A 22,135-nucleotide genomic window follows, 5' to 3' on the forward strand; every position below is an offset into this window, starting at 1 on the left:
GAGAGAGAGAGAGAGAGAGGGAGAGAGAGAGAGAGAGAGATTGACAAGGGAATAGCCAGTATCCTTATCCTTTTCAAACAGAGGTTTCCGGACTTTGTCTTGAAATTATACTTTATGGCCATGTATTTGCCATTTGCCCTTATTCCTATTTTTTTTTAATTTTTTTAGATTTATGTATTTATTTTTGGCTGCATTGAGTCTTCGTTGCTGCGCTCAGGCTTTCTCTAGTTGCGGCGAGCGGGGGCTACTCTTCCTTGCGGTGCGCAGGCTTGTCATTGTGGTGGCTTCTCTTGTCGCAGAGCACGGGCTCTAGGCATGCAGGCTTCAGTATTTGTGGCACACGGGCTTAGTTGCTCTGCGGCATGTAGGATCTTCCTGGGCCAGGGCTCAAACCCATGTCCCCTGCACTTGCAGGCGGATTCTTAACCACTGCACCACCAGGGAAGCCCCTTATACCTATATTTAAATCAGGAGCTCTCCCATTGTAATCTTGGACATGTTGCTTAACATTTCTGTGTTTTAGTTTCCTCATCTGTAAAGTGGGGCTTACTCTACATATGGTTGCTATGAAAACTAAATAAATTTAATAAATGTAAAGTGCTTAGAATAGCATCTGGCATATCATATGACATTCAACAAACGTTGTTGCCGCCACTATTGTTATTAGTAGTAGCAGTGGTGTGTGAATCTATTACAGCAATATCAAAGTATGTTATACATAATAATGACTGTAGCTCTTTAGTAAATCATTAAATATGTTAACTTAAGAGTGCCTGAAAACATACATGTTGGAATGGATGTTACATGTAGATGTTGGAATGATTTCTGTCAAACTGTGGTTAAATAGTTAAGGTTGGGGTTTAAAGGGTTTCGTATTTGCTTATGTGGAAACTTAAGCTCCTTGAGTATATCATTTCTAGATAGTGTTGGATAATTGAGATGTTACCATGAACAGTTATGAAATATTAAAAAGAAGAATCTACAGGAATTGGTAGTGGATTGGCATAGAGCTGGGGTGGGGTGTGGAAGAGAGAAGAATCAAGGGTGCTTCCTACATATCTGCATAGATGGTGGCTATTCTCTGATAAGGAAAAGATGGAGAAAAAACAGGTTGGGTGGAGTGGAGAATCATGAGTTCAGGACATGTTAAATTTGAGACAAGTGAATCATACTGGACTAGAGATGTAAATCTGTGGATCATCAGAATAGAGGTAATATTTTGAGCTATGGGAATAGATTAAATATCTCAGTAAAACATAAAGAGAGAAAGAAGAAGGAAAGCATTGCGTGCCAACCCAAGAAAAAGCATAAAGTATTGATGGTTGCAGATAATGTAAATTGGTGTATTTGAGTCTCCCAGGTGATTCTGATAATGAACCAGGCTGGAAACCACAGCTTTATAGTATTTTTCTAATAAACTCTGGCAAAGGTACTTCTCCCATGGTTCAAATAATCCCAAGAATGCTGAGAAGGGGAATATGCTGCTCAAAATACTCAGCAAAAGTAATTACTGGGAGAACCCATGAAAAATATCAGTAAGACAATAGAGAAATATGATGTGTATAATAAAATATGATGTGTATGTAACTAGGTTTCTTAAAGAAAGAAGGTCGACTAATCGGATAGATATCAACATAACAAATATCCTGGTTTCTTGTGCCAACCATTTGAGACCAGGTAATTAAATGTTCTCAAGAAGTATATGTATTTTTCCCAGAAGCTTGCACCAAACTTCTTAGATCCTGTTAGTGTCAGAAGAAATCATGAAGGGACAGATGGAAGCTCTAAAATGGAACAGTAATTACAGTAAAAGAGCATAACTGTTATTTATAATTACATGCCTCTGAAGAGTTCTTTCCTTCCAGTTCTAGAGGTTTGACCCCTTCTGAGGTAGAGTACTTGTAAATACTAGGGAAGTAAGACAGATTTAAAGGTTATCTGTCAGGAGGTGGGGGCATATACTTCACAGACTTCCGTAGCTTCATGAAAGAAGACTAAAAAACACAGTAAATGTCATCTTAAGAAATAGGTGCTTAAAGTCAGAATGAATATAAATAATTTATTTAAATATTAAATTTCAGGGCAATACCTATAACTTCTAATAGATAATAAAGAAACATAAAAAGTAGTTTCATTCCATAAAAAAGAATGAAATTTTGCCATTTGCAGCAACACGGACTTGGAGGGCGTTATGCTAAGTGAAATAAGTCAGAGAAAGACAAATACTGTATGACATCACTTATATGTGGAATCTAAAAAATACAACAAACTAGTGAATATAAAAAAAACAAAAAAGCAGACTCACAGGTATAGAGAACAAACTAGTGGTTACCAGTGGGGAGAAGGAAGGGGGGAGGGGAAATATAGGGATGGGGGAGTAAGAAATACAAGCTATTATGTATAAAATAAGCTACAAGGGTATATTGTAAAACACAGGAAATATAGCCAATATTTTATAATAACTATAAATGGAGAATAACTCTTAAAAAAAAGGTGATTCAGGGACTCTTTCCAAACTCTGATACTGTCAATGCTGTTATGTGTGGCCCTCCTCTATATTCTTCATTAGTTACCCCACTGGATATCACCCATTACTTAAAATAAATTCATAGAATGAGGAATCTAAAAAAAGTATATTCATTCCAAATAATCTACTAAAACAAATGGCAGTCAGAAAGCAAATAAGGACATCCAGATAGCATATGAGTTCTACAGGCAGAATTTTTCCATTTCAACCTCTGCCAAATAAGGAGGCAGCTCCATCCAAAGACTTCTGATCTCTCTGCATCCTCTCTCTGGATAATCTCATTCTCTCACAACACTCATGATGATGTCAGTGACCCCTAAATTCAGACTTCTTTCCCAACTCTTTTTTCACGTTTTCAATGGCCAGCTGAACATTTTCACCTAGTTAATCTTAAATTCACTCTGTTCAAAATTGAGTGCATTCTCTTCCTTGGAAAACCTGCACCTCCTTTTGTGTTATCTTTTTCTGTTTATGTCATCACCACCTTTTTTATCCCTTATAAACTGTAAATCTCAGCTCTATCTTTGTCTCCTCCTCTTCTTTGCCTCCAGCAGATGCTGTAAATCTGTCTATTTTTAGCTTCCCAGTTGCCAAGCCCTACACTTTTACCTCAAAAGAGTCTGATGTTTGTCCCATCTTCCCAATTCCCTCTGCCATTTACATGTCCAGTTCTTGTTATTTCTTACCAAGACTAGTATTGTAGCCACCCCATTTAATATCTCTTGCACAGGTGGATGTTCTAGGAGGCTAGTGAAACTTAGATTTCAGAACCCAACACTCACATGAGCCCCTTCCAAGGTCCTCTACCTAATGTCAAATTCATTCTTGAAGAGCACCCCCCTAATTATTTAAGCTTCAGGCCCTCAGAGCACCAGACTTCCTAAGGCATGACTGACCATGCCAATCTCTGACTCAGTGGCCCACCATCAACCCACCCAAGGTGACTACATAATAAACACATTCTCCTCTGCCTGATTGAACCTTTCTTGGTCTTGCCCAAACATGCCTTCCCACCTATATCCCTTTTAGTCCACTTAATATATACTATTCTTAAACCAGTGAGTTGCTACTACACACCCTCTTGTTAACCAACTCCACTGTGCTTTTGCTGACATATTTTCCTCCAACAAGAGCATCCCTCCTGCCTCACCCTCACCTTTCTCCCTACCATACCCCAAGCTGAGATTTCACCCAGTGCTAAGGTTCCATATTAGGTATCATCATCCTCGTGAAGTCCTCTTAGATGTTTGCTAGCTAAATGCAAGTTCTCCCTCCTCTAAACTCCCACTGACTAGAATTTCCCAAATGAAATTATTACTTTATATCTTTGGGGTATAAGCAAACAATGGCCCATGTGTTAAATCCATACATTTATGGATTTGTTAAATCCATAAATAAATCCTGTTCATAAATAAACTTTTATTGGCATACAGCCACACCCATTTGTTTACATATTGTCCTGTGGCTGCTTTTGTTATACATGACAATAGCAGAGTTGAATCTTATAACTTTTATCCAGAATATATATTTTTTCATCTTTTAAACTTTCTAAAATTGAGAGGCTTTCTTTTTAGTCATTAGTTAATTAGGTAGACTACCTTATAATATCAATTTTTATTTGCATTGTTATTTCTTGCATCCCAGGTGAAAGATACCTGGAATGCAAGGAACAAGGAGTAGAGACATTAAAATGTCGGCTGGGTACAATGGGAAGACACTGACTGATTTATACCTTAAGAAAATCATTCCTGATATAAGAGCTTGTGGATATAAAAATCCTCCATCAAAGTTGTCTTACCACAGTAGACAATGAAATGTGATTCTCAGATACCCTTTCAAGAAAGGACTCACTTTGGGACTTCCCTGGTGGTCCAGTGGTTGGGACGTCTTCTTCCAATTCAGGGGGTGCAGGTTCGATCCCTGGTTGGGGAGCTAGGATCCCACATGACTCGCGGCCAAAAGACCAAAACATAAAAGAGTCAATATTCTAGCAAGTTCAATAAAGACTTTGGAAATGGTCCACATCAAACAAGCAAAAACATTGAAAGAAAGGAAGGAAGGAAGGAAGGAAAGAAAAGGAAAGAAAGAAAGGGAGAGAGAAGGGAGTGAGGGAGGGAGGAAGGGAGGAAGGAAGGAAGGGAGAAAGAAAGAGAAAGAAAGAAAGAAAGGACCCACCAGCTGTGAGGAGAGTGGTTGGCTGATAGCCTTGCCAACACAATGTGTACTCAAACTTTCTGATATTTGCCAACGATAGGTGAGAAATGGCATTTCAGTAGTTTCAATAAGCATTTCCTTATCATGAACAAGATTGAACACTTTTTCGTATTCTTATTTTCTTATGTTTAAGAATTTTTTCATTTCTGTAAGGTGTCTCTTCATATCCTTTGACTATTTTTCAATTGGGCTGATAGTCTTTTCAATATTGATTTGTAGAAATTATATATTAGGGAAATTGACCTTTTTTCTACAGTGTAAACTGCACTTCATTTTCCTAGTTTGTCACTTGTCTTTTGACTTTGTTTATGGTGGCTGTGCTGCAAGGATTACTTCCTGCAGGTCTGGAATTAGCCTGAACTGTTTGGCTGAAACACATGCACAGCATTGGTCAAGGAATGAAATGAACTGAGTAATAGTGTTGCTTTGAAACCATGGGTTTTAGGTGAGTTTTGGCATAGTAGTTTATACCAGCTTGTTAGCATTGTTGATTGTTAGCAGTGAGACTGATGATTTGTACCCAGCCTCACTAAGACTCCCAGAGGAGCTCTGACTTAAGCTCTTACATGGAAGGAGTATGCCTAAGTGACCAGCAAGGTAAGAATGAGCCCCATCTGAGACTCCTTTGGGGGCTCCCTGGTTCTGAGATTTTTTGTGCATACATCAGTGGTTCCTGATCTGAGAGATAAGTACATCCTGGTACAGCCCTCCAGACAGAGTATGGTTGAAGTTTGCACCTAGCCTCTCCAGGCTGCCCTTGGCTGTGATGCATATCCTTATTTTAATGTTGTTGCTGTATTACATCATTTTCCTAAAATAAACTGTAGATTTGAAAGCCATTGTCATTTGGGATCCTATGAGTCTTCTTAAGCAGTCAAATCCTGTCGCCATCAGTAAATGCAGTGACTTTTGCAATGCAAATTTCTTTTTATCTTTATATAGTCAAAATTGTCAATCTGCTTTATAGCTTTGGGATTTGTTGTGTTATTATTTTTATCTAAACTAATTTTTTCATCTGATTGTTGATTTATTTTATCTTTGCTGTTGGCTTAAAATTGCTTCATTTGTTGTAGAATTTGAGTCTCAGATTTGTTGAATGGGATCTTTTGCCTTCTCTCTCTTTCTCTCTCTCTCCTCTCTGTGGACTTATATTGATGATTCAAAGTCCTTATCCTAGAGTGATTTGGGGAAATATAACAAATCCAGTTCAGTCACTGAGCCAGTGGGAGACTTGCTCGGTTGATATTGGTGAGGCTGAATCCCAACTCCTCAGGCTCACAAATTAGTCATAAGCCCACAATAGCCTCTTTATGCCTCATTTCCAGAGCAGGGGACATTAAACAGTGAGCCCTATACAGTCCCTATATACATGTAACCCGAATCCCAGAAAACCTATACTTTGAACCTCAATCACACCTTTGATTTTCTGCCCAGAGAGATGTTCCTCTAGATTACGAGCCCACATAGGGTCTTTTATATTTTATATATCATTCCAACATGTTTGGAGAAGAATTTATGACTCTATCTTGATCATAAATGTATGGTGATATGCAAATATTTTTCCTATATTTCTCTATCTATATGCTGAAAGAAATAAAATGTTATATTATTAAATAAAATATGTATTTCACATACATATTTTACTGTCTGTAACTATGCTCCCAAGAAGAACTCTCTTCTAAAACCATGATCAGGAGAACAAAGAATAGCTTTCAGAAGAGTTTGATAAATAACCTCTAATCACTCTCAATCAGGACTCCAGCCAGAATTTCTGACGCTGCTGTATATTTTAATAATCCCAGCTACTCACTAAGCAATCCTTCCATGTAACAATAGATCACTGACCCACCATTCCAACTGAAGTTCTGAGTGTGATGTTTTGATTAAAAACTAAATTGCTAAGCATTGTACAATAAAAATCAGACTTCTATAATTATGGGTTTAAGTAGCTGAAAGTGCCTGAAAGAACAGCCTCTGATCTCTTCTTTCACTGATACAGGCAAGAGGATTAAAGCTGAAAGACCATCCAGAGATCTGAGGTCAGAAAGAATGCATGGACGAAGTGGTCCATAAAGAGACTTGGGATCCAACTGAGATCCAGCTTAAGAGTCTTAGAAAGCAAAGTCATTAGCACCTAGCAAAGGCTCTGAGCCTCTGCTAAATCTCTACAGAACTATTATTCTCCCATAGTAATGAAATGGAGAAAGTTATGTTCACTAGAATTCTCTTTCAGGGACAGTACTACCTTTGTTTGGAAGTCACTCCTCAATAAGCCTGCCTGGGATAGATGCTGAGACCTGCAGGGAACCTCAGAGTGTGTGGAAGTGACCTGGAGGAAATTCTTGGTGAAACCAGATGGAGGGGGGGAAAGGAAGAAGTAGAAAAAGGTGCGATAGCAAGAAAAGTGGCAAGATGTGCAATATGCCTGTGATCCTTCCTACGTCCCTTCCCCAAAATTCAGTAAAGATCCTCAAAATATATGTAAAAATTTGATGGGAATGGTTTTTTTTCCAGTGGAAACAGTGAACGGATGGGCCTATACATCCAAGGGGTCCTGGAACAACTTAGAAACAGCCTACACAGACAAGGGAATACAGGAGCAGAGAGAAACAGAGTCAGCAAGTATTTTCTATAAAGAGCAAACAAGTAAATATCTTAGACCTTGTGAGGTCCATAGTCTCTGTCACAACTGCTCAATTCTGCCTTGTAACATGAAAGCAACTGTGGACAATATGTAAAATATATATATTTCAGAATTGGAATTTCACATAAGTTTTCATGCGTCACAAAATATTATTCTTCTTTTAGTTTTTTCGTCAACCATTTAAAAATGTAAAAGCCATTCTTAATTTGTAAACCATATAAAAACATAAAATTTGGGCTTCCTTGGTGGCACAGTGGTTAAGAATACACCTGCCAATGCAGGGGACATGGGTTCGAGCCCTGGTCTGGGAAGATCCCACATGCAGCAGAGCAACTAAGCCCGTGTGCCACAACTACTGAGCCTGTGCTCTAGAGCCTGCGAGCCACAACTACTGAGCCCACGAGCCACAACTACTGAAGACCGTGCACCTAGGGTCCGTGCCCTGCAACAAGAGAATCCACCGCAATGAGAAGCCCGCACACTGCAACGAAGAGTAGCCCCTGCTCACCACAAATAGAGAAAGCCCACGTGCAGCAACGAAGACCCAACACAGCCAAAAGTAAATAAATAAAATAAATAAATTTATTTAAAAAAATAAAAAATAAAAAAGCAAGAGTTACAATATTAATATAAAATCAGAATTAAACATTGAAAGCATTAAACAGGAGTGTCATTAAAAAAAAAAACATAAAATTTGGCCCATGAGCTATAGTTTACTCTCCCCTGGCCTGAGATATAAGGTATAGGAAGGCAGTTAAGTCATGGGAAGACCTTCAGGCTGTCCCAGGGAGTAGAAGACATGCTAGTCTATAAAGGTAGGGTTGTACCTGCAGCCATGCAGGTAACTTCTATCAAAGCTCTGGCAGCTCTATAATAAAGACATGGGAAACTCTAAGGAGCTTCTTAGTTACCTTAGAGGACCCTCCCTCCTGACCTCTGCACTCCTCTTTCTGCCCAGTGAAACATGTTTGTGTAATATTTAAGCAAAACAAGTGTTTTTTCAGACTAGGAGGGACAAGGAGAAAAGTTTCATGGTGAATAGAAGGAAAAAATGATCAGATGACACAAATTTGTTTTTTGGGAACTCAGGATGCAGTTAGATTCCAGGCATAGACTTTCAAAGACTTGAATTCATCACATAATTACATTATTATCTTGGAACTTTGAAGACGAAGACCCTTCTTTCTCTGGCTCCTCTGAGCCACACATATCCTAAACTAGAAGGTAAGTGAAGAATCAAGCAATTCAAGCTTCCATGGGGCTTACAGGCAATGGTGTGGAAGTTTCTGGAGTAGGGAGATAAAGCTCACGTGTTCCTGAGTCACTCCAAAAAAAGTATTAAAAAACTGAAAGCTGCATGTTAGACTTAGAGTCATAGAAAAGGGAACATGTGGGGAGAGAAAATAGATGTGGATAAGTAGATGGGTATAAGAAGAAGAAATAAAGATTAGAGAATTGACTTCAGTTCAGTTTCTAATTCACTAGTTTTTTTCTTCCTCTCGTCATTTAGAAAGTCAATTGTATTTCCAGTTTAAAATTGCCTTACAGTTTTAAAAAACTGCCTTATGGTCTAAAAATTGCTGGTAAATGTTTTAGGCATTGTTGGAATTCAAAGCCTTCTGGAAAATATGTGGATCACATATTCCAAATTTGACTGTATAATGTACTAACACATCCAGCAGGTCAGAGAATCTCAATACCTTTCCTTAAACTGGTCCTAGTTAAGGACTTAACAAATTGCTCAGGGAGATTCCTCTCTAACTCTGATGGATTAAAAAAAAAATGAATGTTCTCCCCTCCTTCAGAAACATTAAGGGCATTGGTTCCCTTCCCTTCTGGTCCCAAGATACTGCTAAGGGCAACCCCTTGGATCCAGCTGAGATAGGCTGGGACCTGGGATTCTCTACCAGAGTGCTTGCACCAGGACAAAGGTCTCCTCCAGTAACAAAATACAAAGAAACTATGAATGACTAAAAATAACTACACGCATGTGCAGTTGGGGTAATTATACACAATAGGATACAAAAAGGCCACAAACCAACTGCCATTTCTGAGGTGCCAGGAGAAAAAGCAGGGTACTGTGGCATGATTCCTGCACACGGCACCACCACAGAGGTGAGCAGACTACCTAAGGTGGGACTCCTGTGGACCCATGGACCTGCCCCTTCTATTACCCCATTTAAGGACCCACAGAGCTTCTCTCAGGGAACAGTAAAGACACCTCTTTCTTGTTTTTGCTCCTTGGAGCTACAGAAGTAGCCTCAATAAAGCCTTACCTGAAATTCTCATCTGGCCTCTTATCAGTTTCTACTGATTAAAGGATCCAAGGGCCCTTGTCGGTAACACAGACTCATGGTGTTCTTTGGTTTTTACTTAGGTCTTTACATCTTTAAAAACACTTGGGATTGCTTATAATAAAACACAGGCAGAATAAGACTGAAGATGATGGGACCTCCCTGGTGGCACAGTGGTTGGGAATCTGTCTGCCAATGCAGCGGACACGGGTTTGAGCCCTGGTCCGGGAGGATCCCACATGCCACGGAGCAACTAAGCCTGTGCGCCACAACTACTGAGCCTGCACTCTAGACCATGAGCACCACAACTACTGAAGCCTGCGCACCTAGAACCCGTGCTCTGCAACAAGAGAAGCCACTGCAATGAGAAGCCCATGCACCGCAACAAATAGTAGCCCCCTCTCGCCGCAACTAGAGAAAGCCCGCATGCAGCAACGAAGACCCAACACAGCCAAAAGTAAATAAATAAATAAATTTATTTAGAAAAACAAAAAGATCAAAGATGATTAAAATAGGACCAAGGGCAGCTACAAGCAAACAAGGGAATACCGAGGAGCTATAGAAATGCTCACCAGAAATTTGCTCTGAGTTTCTGACAGAGAATGAGGTATGTATCCTTCATTATTATTAGAAGGAAATACACCAGTTTATCTGAAAGATTCAACCCTTTGCTTCACCCTAAGTTTTGAAATGAATTTCATTATTCAGTAACATGAGTTTATTTATCAAGACCGACCTCTGTGCCTCTGGATGTTATAGGCAATAGAGAAACAGAGATAGAGTGCATTTCCTGTCCTCCAGGTGTTCATGGTGTAGGGAGGAAACAGGTATCTAGATAAACTACTAATATGGGTTAAGATCCCTAATGGAACCATATACAAGATACTATAGAGGAGTCATCATGAGTGCCGCCGCCGCCAGGCAGCCCCGGGGAATCCACCCGCATCCCTGGCCACAAGGTCCCGCTAGAGAAGCCCCCTGGCGGCTATGCTGAGTGTCTGAACCAATGACTTAGCAGGGCGGGGGGCCGGCAGGAAGGAGGAAGTAGGCCTTCCCGCAGACCCTACTAAATGATCCGATTGGGAAAATGAAACGGAGGAAGCAAGACAAAGGGCAGAGGCTCCTGCATGGCTGTGAATGATGCCCTGGATCGACTGATACCCTGGACATGGAACGTGAGAACAGCACCACCGTGGGGCGTGAGTGGAGCCTGCGGATGTGGAGGCGGGCCACCACTCTCCTGGGAGGTGGTTTTCCAGGCTCTGGCTTCTTCATGTACCACCGCCAAGAGAATCGGGACAGGGATGCTGACTTGGATGTGGATGACATTCTGGAGCTTGGGAAGCCACGGTACACGGAGGCTGATGCCATCCTCTGCACAGGCGAGGAGCCAGGTGAAGCCGAGGAGAGAGGCACACTCCTCCAGGGGGCAGTCCTAAACGGCCCTCCCAGCACATGCACCACGCCCGAGTTCTCTAAACAGGCGAGGAAAGAGATGCCTTCTACCAGCAGTGGTGAGAGCAGCACGCAGGAGGCCGTGCAGAAGACCAGCAAGGAATAGCAACCGAAGATGTAGCTGTGACCATGTCTGAGGCCCTGCTGGGTCAGGGAGCTTGGATGGCGGCTATCCTGTGGGGACCATTACAAGTGCCTCGTCGGCATGGACTCATACTTGATGCCCTGAAGACCATGCAGGGTTAGCATGTGCGCTGTGAGGGGTGCTGACTGCGGACCCTGGTTGCTGAGAATCTCCACCCAGAGACCCATGGAGAATCCACTCGTGAGCCAGCCACCCCAGGCAGGCCTTGCCTCCAGCAGCCCCCCTCTCCGCCCCCCGCCCCCAATGACGTGACCTCCCCCTTGTACACACTTCCACTCAGGTTCTCCACGTACATACATGCACTCACCAAGGACTGTGGAGCCAGAGTGGAGGCAGAGGCTCAGGCCCTGCCTGCCAGATCCCACCAAGGTGGGGGGCCATACCTGTTCCAGGTTCCATTCCCGGGGTAGGAAGGTGGGGGAAGTAGGAAGGGGAGGCAGTCCAGCAAGGCTCCTGAGATCCAGCCCCCAGCCTGACAGATGGACAGACAGACATGCAAACACCAAACTGAAGCACATGTAACAACAGGACCGTATATGTTTACAATGTTGTGTATAAATGGGACAACTCCTCCCCTTAGGTTGTAGGAGTTTCTTCTTTTGTTAAGAACAACTGGAAGCAGCACTGTCTTCAGGTCTGGCTGGGGGCACACCTCTTGGGGTGCCTGCCTCTCCCCCTCCCTACACCATGGTGTCACTTCCATCTCCCATGTGCTCCGTGTTCAATGGTGTATATTCCTTCTTCCAAACATGGGATGCATGCCCTAAGGACATGATCTTCTTAGCCTTAGCTCCTGGGGCTCTTCATCAGGGGTTAAGGGAGTCGGGAGGCACGGGAAATGGGAACCCAGCTGAAGCAGGGGCTGAGACTAGGGCTGGACGAGGGTGCTTCTGGCTGCACAGACTTCAGCTGAGAACCTTTCCTGGAATTAGAGCTGCTGTTCCCAGGGAAAAGTGTTGTCTGCCCTGCCCCTCTTATGGACCCCATGGACTGATGCTTTGTCTGTATATTCTATACAAAGGTACTTGTCCTTTCCCTTTATAAACTACATTCAACATGGATTAAACCAATATAGACAGATTTATTGAAGATGCTATAGTGTACAGAGATAAAGGAAAGTAACTTTGCCAATGGTTGGCTAGCTAAACTTCCTGTAGAAAGGGAAATTTGAAAGATGAGCAGAGGAGAGGCAGCTGCCCGGGCAAGGAAATGGTCAGCCCAGCTCTGCACTGAGGGATGGAGGAATGCCCAGGAGCCTTCTCTGTTGCTGCTCGGCTGTGTGGCCGAAAATAAAATTTGCAATTTTTTTTAATACTGTTCTAAAAATAGGGGGTTTGCTTAAATCCGCCAGTTGGTGTTTTGATTTTTAAATTATGTGCAGAGGATCATGCTTAAACCCTTGTGAGTATCAGAGCGGGGAGGGCCTATAATTCACTCAAAATAAATAGAAGAAAAACGCATCAGGGCTGTGTCTCTGAGGTGGGAGAGACAAGTTCAGGACATTGGTCCATCAGAGACCTCCCAGCTCCACGTAATATCAAATGGGGAAAATCTCCGAGAGATCTCCATCTCAACACCAAGACCCAGCTCCACTCAACGACCAGCATGGTACACTGCTGGACACCCTACGCCGAACAACTAACAAGACAGGAACACAACCCCACCCATTAGCAGAGAGGCTGCCTAAAATCATAATAAGGTCAAAGACACCCCAAAACACACCACAAGAGGTGGACCTGCCAACCAGAAAGACAAGGTCCAGCCTCATCCACCAGAACACAGGCACTAGTCCCCTCCACCAGGAAACATACACAACCCATTGAACCAACCTTAGCCACTGAGGGCAGACACCAAAAACAACAAGAACTATGAACCTGCAGCCTGAGAAAAGGAGACCCCAAACACAGTAAGATAAGCAAAATGAGAAGACAGAGAAACACACAGCAGATGAAGGAGCAAGGTAAAAACCCACCAGACCTAACAAATGAAGAGGAAATAGGCAGTCTACCTGAAAAAGAATTCAGAATAATGATAGCAAAGATGATCCAAAATCATGGAAATAGAATAAATACAAGAAACATTTAACAAGGACCTAGAAGAACTAAAGATGAAACAAGCAACAATGAACAACACAATAAATGAAATTAAAAATACTCCAGATGGGAACAATAGCAGAATAACTGAGGCAGAAGAACGGATAAGCGACCTGGAAGATAAAATAGTGGAAATAACTACTGCAGAGCAGAATAAAGAAAAAAGAATAAAAAGAACGGAGGACAGTCTCAGAGACGTCTGGGACAACATTAAACACACCAACATTCTAATTATAGGGATTCCAGAAGAAGAAGAGAAAAAGAAAGGGACTGAGAAAATATTTGAAGAGATTATAGTTGAAAACTTCCCTAATATGGGAAAGGAAAGAGTTAATCAAGTCCAGGAAGCACAGAGAGTCCCATACAGGATAAATCCAAGGAAAAACATGCCAAGACACATATTAATCAAACTGTCAAAAATTAAATACAAAGAAAACATATTAAAAGCAGCAAGGGAAAAACAACAAATAACACACAAGGGAATCCCCATAAGGTTAACAACTGATGTTTCAGCAGAAACTCTGCAAGCCAGAAGAGACTGGCAGGACATATTTAAAGTGATGAAGGAGAAAAACCTACAACCATGATTACTCTACCCAGTAAGGATCTCATTCAGATTTGATGGAGAAATTAAAACCTTTACAGACAAGCAAAAGCTGAGAGAGTTCAGCACCACCAACCCAGCTTTACAACAAATGCTAAAGGACCTTCTCTAGGTAAGAAACACAAGAGAAGGAAAAGACCTACAATAACAAACCCAAAACAATTAAGAAAATGAGAATAGGAACATACATGTCGATAATTACCTTAAATGTAAATGGATTAAATGCTCAAACCAAAAGACATAGACTGGCTGAATGGATACAAAAACGAGACCCATATATATGCTGTCTACAAGAGACCCACTTCAGACCTAGGGACACATACAGACTGAAAGGGGATGGAAAAAGATATTCCATGCAAATGGAAACCAAAAGAAAGCTGGAGTAGCAAATCTCATATCAGACAAAACAACTTTAAAACAAAGACTATTACAAGAGACAAAGAAGGACACTACATAAAGATCAAGGGATCAATCCAAGAAGATATAACAATTGTAAATATTTATGCATCCAACATAGCACCTCAATACATAAGGCAAATACTAACAGCCATAAAAGGAGAAATCGACAGTAACACAATCATAGTAGGGGACTTAAACACCCCACTTTCACCAATGGACAGATCATCCAAAATGAAAATAAATAAGGAAACACAAGCTTTAAATGATACATTAAACAAGATGGACTTAATTGATATTTATAGGACATTCTATCCAAAAACAACAGAATACACATTCTTTTCAAGTGCTCATGGAACATTCTGCAGGATAGATCATATCTTGGGTCACAAATCAAGCCTTGGTAAATTTAAGAAAATTGATATCGTATCAAATATCTTTTCTGACCACAAAGTTATGAGGCTAGATATCAATTACAGGAAAAAATCTGTAAAAAATACAAACACATGGAGGCTAAACAATACAATACTTAATAACCAACCAAGAGATCACTGAAGAAATCAGAGAGGAAATCAAAACATACCTAGAAGCAAATGACAATGAAAACACGACGACCCAAAACCTACGGGATGCAGCAAAAGCACTTCTAAGAGGGGAGTTTACAGCAATAAAATCCTACCTTAAGAAACAAGAAACATCTTGAATAAACAACCTAACCTTACACCTAAAGCAATTAGAGAAAGAAGAACCAAATACCCCAAAGTTAGCAGAAGGAAAGAACTCATAAAGATCAGATCAGAAATAAATGAAACAGAAATGAAGGAAACAATAGCAAAGATCAATAAAACTAAAATCTGGTTCTTTCAGAAGATAAACAAAATCGATAAACCATTAGCCAGACTCATCAAGAAAAAAAGGGAGAAGACTCAAATCAACACAATTACAAATAAAAAAGGAAATGTAACAGCTAACACTGCAGAAATACAAAGAATCATGAGAGATTACTACAAGCAACTATATGCCAATAAACTGGACAAAATTGACAAATTCTTATAAAGACACAACCTTCGGAGACTGGACCAGGAAGAAATAGAAAATATGAACAGACCAATCACAAGCACTGAAATTGAAATTGTGATGAAAAATCTTTGAACAGACAGAAGCCCAAGACCAGATGGCTTCACAGGCAAATTCTATCAAACATTTAGAGAAGAGCTAACACCTATCTTTCTCAAACTCTTCCAAAATATAGCAGAGGGAGGAACACTCCGAAACTCATTTTATGAGGCCACCATCACCCTTATACCAAAACCAGACAGAGATGTCACAAAGAAAGAAAACTACAGGCCAATATCACTGATGAATATAGATGTAAAAATCGTCAACAAAATACTAGCAAATAGAATCCAACAGCACATTAAAAAGATCATACACCATGATCAAGTGGGGTTTATCCCAGAAATGCAAGGATTCTTCAATATATGCAAATCAATCAATGTGATACACCATCTGAACAAATTGAAGGAGAAAAACCATATGATCATCTCAATAGATGCAGAGAAAGTTTTCAACATAATTCAACACCCATTTATGATAAAAACCCTGTGGAAAGTAGGCACAGAGGGAACTTTCCTCACCATTATAAGGGCCATATATGAGAAACCCACAGCCAACATCATCCTCAAAGGGGAAAAACTGAAACCATTTCCACTAAGATCAGGAACAAGACAAGGTTGCCCACTCTCACCACTATTATTCAACATAGTTTTGGAAATTTTAGCCACAGCAATCAGAGAAGAAAAAGAAATAAAAGGAATCCAAATCAGAAAAGAAGAAGTAAAGCTGTCACTGTTTGCAGATGACATTATACTATATATAGAGAATATTAAAGATGCTACCAGATAACTACTAGAGCTAATCAATGAATTTGGTAAAGTAGCAGGATACAAAATTAATGCATAGAAATCTCTTGCATTCCTATACACTAATGATGAAAAATCTGAAAGTGAAATTAAGAAAACATTCCCCTTTACCACTGCAACAAAAAGAATAAAATACCTAGGAATAAACCTACCTAAGGAGACAAAAGACCTGTATGAAGAAAATTATAAGACACTGATGAAAGAAATTAAAGATGATACAAACAGTTGTTGAGATAACATGTTCTTGGTTTGGAAGAATCAGTATTGTGAAAATGATTATACTACCCAAAGCAATCTACAGACTCAATGCAATCCCTATCAAACTACCACTGGCATTTTTCACAGAACTAGAACAAAAAAATTTCACAATTTGTATGGAAACACAAAAGACCCCGAATAGCCAATGCAATTTTGAGAAAGAAAAATGGAGTTGGAGGAATCAGGCTCCCTGACTTCAGACTATACTACGAAGCTACAGTAATCAAGACAGTATGGTACTGGCACAAAAACAGAAATATAGATCAATGGAACAGGATAGAAATCCCAGAGATAAACCCACACACATATGGTCACCTTATCTTTGATAAAGGAGGTAAGAATATACAATGGAGAAAAGACAGTCTCTTTAATAAGTGGTGCTGGGAAAACTGGACAGCTACATGTAAAAGAATGAAATGAGAACACTCCCTAACACCATACACAAAAATAAACTCATAATGGATTAAAGACCTAAATGTAAGGCCACACACTAGGCTGGAAAACATAGGCAGAACACTCTGTGACATAAATCACAGCAAGATCTTTTTTGACTCACCTCCTAGAGAAATGGGAACAAAAAGAAAAATAAACGGGACCTAATGAAACTTAAAAGGTTTTGCACAGCGAATGAAACTATCAACAAGATGAAAAGACAACGCTCAGAATGGGAGAAAATATTTGCAAATGAAGCAACTGACAAAGGATTAATCTCCAATATTTACAAGCAGCTCATGTAGCTCAATATCCAAAAAACAAACAACCCAATCCAAAAATGGGCAGAAGACCTAAATAGACATTTTGCCAAAGAAGATATACAGATTGCCAACAAACACATGAAGGAATGCTCAACATCATTAATCATTTAGAAATGAAAATCAAAACTACAATGCGATATTATCTCACACCAGTCAGAATGGCCATCATCAAAAAATCTAGAAACAATAAATGCTGGAGAGGGTGTGGAGAAAAGGGAACCCTCTTGCACTGTTGGTGGGAATATGAATTGGTACAGCCACTGTGGAGAACAGTATGGTGGTTCCTTAACAACTAAAAGTAGAACTACCATACGACCCAGCAATCCCACTGCTGGGCATATACCCTGAGAAAGCCATAATTCAAAAAGAGTCATGTACCACAATGTTCATTGCAGCTCTTTTTACAATAGCCAGGACCTGGAAGCAACCTAGGTGTCCATCGACAGGTGAATGAATAAAGAAAATGTGGCACATATGTACAAAGGAATATTACTCAGCCATAAAAGGGAACAAAATTGTGTTATTTGTAGTGAGGTGGATGGACCTAGAGTCTGTCATACAGAGTGAAGTAAGTCAGAAAGAGAAAAACAACTACCGTATGCTAACAGAAATATATGGAATCTAAAAAAAAAAAAAATGTTATGAAGAACCTAGGGGTGGGACAGGAATAAATACACAGATGTAGAGAATGGACTTGAGGACATGGGGAGGGGGAAGGGTAAGCTGGGACGAAGTGAGAGAGTGGCATGGACTTATATATACTACCAAATGTAAAATAGATAGCTAGAGGGAAGCAGCCACATAGCACAGAGGGATCAGCTGAGTGCCTTGTGACCACCTAGTGTGGGTGGGAGGGAGATGCAAGAGGGAGGAGATATGAGGATATATGTATATGTAAAACTGATTCACTTTGTTATAAAGCAGAAACTAACACACCATTGTAAAGCAATTATACTCCAATAAAGATGTTAAAGAAAAAAAAAGGAATCCACTGAGAGAGGTATCAAAGGAAAAAAAAAAAGCTAAATGGCCATACTAAAATATTCCTAAACAAGAAGGTCTGTTTCAGATAAACTAAAATCTCAATCTGCAGGCATAAGGAACTCTGCTATTTTAAAGACTTCCTTTGAAAGGAACGCTTTGTTAAAAATTCTTGCCTTGGCAGATATAATCTATCCTGTAGAAATACATAATCCAAGAAACTTCACAGCTATCAAGAAAAGGTTTCTCCATGTTGCTGCAAGTGGCATTTTTCATTATTTATAATGGCTGAGTAGTATTCCATTGTATATGTTTACCACAACTTCTTTATCCATTCATCTGTTAATGGACACTTAGATTGCTTCCATATCTTGGCTATTGTAAATAATGTTGCTAGGAACATTAGGGTGCCTGTATATTTTCATACTAGTGTTTTCAGTATTTTTAGTTCTATACCCAGGAGTGGAATTGCTGGGTCATAAGGTAGTTCTGTTTTTAGTTTTTTGAGAAATGGCCATACTATTTTCCACAGTGGCGGCACCAATTTACATTCCCACCAACAGTGTATGAGGGTTCCCTTTTCTTCACATCCTCACCAACATTTGTTATTTGTTTGTGTGTGTGTTTTGTTGATAGCCATTCTGACAGATGTGGGATGATATCTCATTGTGGTTTTGATTTGCATTTCCCTGATGATAGCAACATTGAGAATCTTCTCATGTATGTGTTGAACACATGTATATCTTCTTTGGAAAATTATTCGGATTTTCAGTCCATATTTAATCAGATTGAACTGCATGAACTGTTTACACATTTTGGACATTAACCCCTCATTGGTCATATCATCTGCAAATATTTTCTCCCATTCAGCAGGTTGTCTTTTTGTATTGTCAATGTTTTGCTTTGCTGTCCAAAAGCTTTTGAGTTTAATTAGGTTCCATTTGTTTATTTTTGCTCTTGTTTCCTTTATCTTAGTAGACAGATTATACATATATATGGCTACAACTTATGTCAAAGAATGTTCTGCCTATGTTTTCCTCTAAGAATTTTATGGTTTCCAGTCTCATATTTAGGTCATTACCTACTTCAACTTTATTTTTGTATATTGTGTGACAAAATGTTCTAATTTCATTCTTTTGCATGTAACTGTGCAGTTTTCCCAGAACCACTTATTGAAGAGACTTTTTTTCCTCGTGTATATTCTTGCCTCCTTTGCCCTAGATTAATTGACCATAAGTGTGTGGGTTTACTTCTGGGCTCTCGATTCTGTTCCACTCGTCTGTGTGTCTGCCGTTGTGCCAGTACCATACTGTTTTGATGACTAACTTCGTACTGTACTCTGAAGTCAGGGAGCATGAAACCTCCAGCTCTGTTCTTTTTCTCAAGGTTTTTTTGACTTTTCAAGGTCTTTTTTGTTTCCATACAAATTTTAAAATTATTTGTGCTACCTCTGTGACAAATGCCATTGTTATTATCATAGGGATCACATTGAATCTGTAGATTTCCTTGGGCATTATGGTCATTTTAACAATATTAGTTCTTCCAATACATGAACACAATATATCTTTTCATCTGTTTGAGTCAGTTTCATCACTGTCTTATAGTTTTCCAAGTACAGGTCTTTTTTACCTCCATAGGTAGGTTTATTCCTGGGTATTTTATTCTTTCTGATGGCATTGTAAATAGGATTCTTTGCTTAATTTCTCTTTCTGCTAGTTCATTGTTAATATATAGAGATGTAACGTAATTCCATATGTTAATTTTTTGTCCTGCTACTTTACCAAATTTATTTATTAGTTCTAATGATTTTTAGTGGCATCATAAGGATTTTCTGTATATAGTATCATGTCATCTGCAAATGATGACAGTTTTATTTCTTCCTTTCCATTTTGAATTCCTTTTATTTCTTTTTCTTGTCTGATTGCTGAGGCTAGGACTTCTAATACTGTGTTGAATAAAAGTGGTGAGAATGGGCATCCTTGTTCCTGAATTTGAGAAAATGCTTTCACCTTTTTACTGTTGAGTATGATGTTAGCTGTGGGTTTATCATATATGACCTTTATTGTGTTGAGGTATGTTCCCTCTATACCCACTTTGTTAAGAGTTTTTATCATAAATGGATATTGAATTTTGTCAAAAGTTTTTTCTACATGTGTTGGGATGATCATATGATTTCATTTCTTCAGTTTGTTAATGTGGTGTAGTTAATGTGGTGTAAATTTGTAGATATGAAACATCCTTGCACCCCTGGAGTAAATTCCAGTTGATCATGGGGTATAATGCTTTTAATGTATTGTTGGATTCCATCTGCAGTTTTTCCATCTGTATTCATCAGTGATATTGGCCTGTAATTTTCTTTTATTGTGATTTCTTTGTCTCGGTTGGTATCAGGGTGATGCTGGCCTCAAAGAGTGAGTTTGGAAGTGTTCCTTCCTCTTCAACTTTTTGGAATAATTTGAGAATAGGTGTTAACTCATCTTTAAATGTTTGGTAGAATTCACCCGTGAAGCTGTCTAGACCTGGACTTTTGTTTTGGGGGAGTTTTATTTATTATCAATTCAATTTCATTACTGGTAATTGGAAGGTTCATATTTTCTATTTCTTTCTGGTTCAGTCTCGGGAAATTATACATATCTAGGAATTTGTCCATTTCTTCTAAGTTGACCATTTTATTGGCATATAGTTATTAATAGAAATCTTTTATGATCCTTTGTATTTCTGTGGTGTCAGTTGTAACTTCTTTTTCATTTCTGATTTTATTGATTTTAACCATCTCTTTTTCTTGATGAGTCTGGTTAAATGTTTATTTTATTTATCTTCTCAAAGAATCAGCTCTTAGTTTTACTGATCTTTTCTACAGTTTTTTTAGTCTATATTTCATTTATTTCCATTTCGATCTTTATGATTTCTTTCCTTCCACTAACTTTGGGTTCTGCTGTTCTTCTTTCTCTAGTTCATTCAGGTGTAAGGTTAGTTTGTTTATTTGATATTTTTCTTGTTTCCTGATATTGCTATAAACTTCCCTCAGAACTGCTTTTGCTATGACATAGGTTTTCGGTTACTTTGTTTTTGTTTTCTTTTGTCTCCAGTATTTTTTTATTTTCTCTTTGATTTCTTCAGTGTTCCATTGGTTGTTTAGTAGCATGTTGTTTAGCCTCTCTGTTTCTGTGGTTTTTGCAGAGGTTTTTTTTTTCCTTCTTGTAATTGATTTCTAGTCTTGCACTGTTATGGTCAGTTAAAATTTTTTTAGAAAACAAAAACCAGTGCACTAAAATAATCTAAATTCTTCTTAGCCAACAGAAGCCTAGAAATGCTGCATAAAATATAACCATCTCTGAACTGGGTTTCATTTTGTTTTGTTTTGTTTAAGTTTACAGGAAAGAAAAGGAAACCTCCAGATGCTATAAAGGAAAAGTAAGCTAAATATTAGAGTAGTAAGGGCTTGCTCTGATATTAGACTTCCCTGGAGGGTAGGTGTGGATCTTGGTAGTCTTATTAAAGTCCTATAAAGAGCTAGATAACTTCATCAGACATCTGATTTTCTAGTACAGTGCTTCCCAAGCTTAAATGTATGTAGAATCATTTGGAGATGTGGTTAGCACACAGATTCTTATTGAGCAAGTCTGAAGTAGAGTTTCAACTTTCATGTTTCTAACAAGTTCCCAGATGATGCTGATCCTGCTGGTCCAGAGGCCACTCTTTAAGTAACAAGGCTGTAGTAGAGCCAGAACATTTTCAAAAACAAAAGTAAAAAAGCATTCATTCCCCTATTTATACCAAAATGTTCCAGGACCAACCATAAAATGGTTGAGTCTCTCCTATCAACACCATTATCAGCATGCACTCC

General features: G+C 39.3%; 1 pseudogene; it reads left to right on the forward strand.

Annotated features, from left to right (window-relative positions):
* The window catches only part of LOC114890372, a 12,476-nt pseudogene extending 787 nt beyond the window's left edge, over window positions 1–11,689 (forward strand).
* Window positions 11,690–22,135: the final 10,446 nt, after the last annotated feature.

This window comes from Monodon monoceros, unplaced genomic scaffold (assembly GCF_005190385.1).
Source record: "Monodon monoceros isolate NGI ecotype Baffin Bay Population unplaced genomic scaffold, NGI_Narwhal_1 Super_Scaffold_11, whole genome shotgun sequence".
Classification (NCBI taxonomy): Eukaryota; Metazoa; Chordata; class Mammalia; order Artiodactyla; family Monodontidae; genus Monodon; species Monodon monoceros.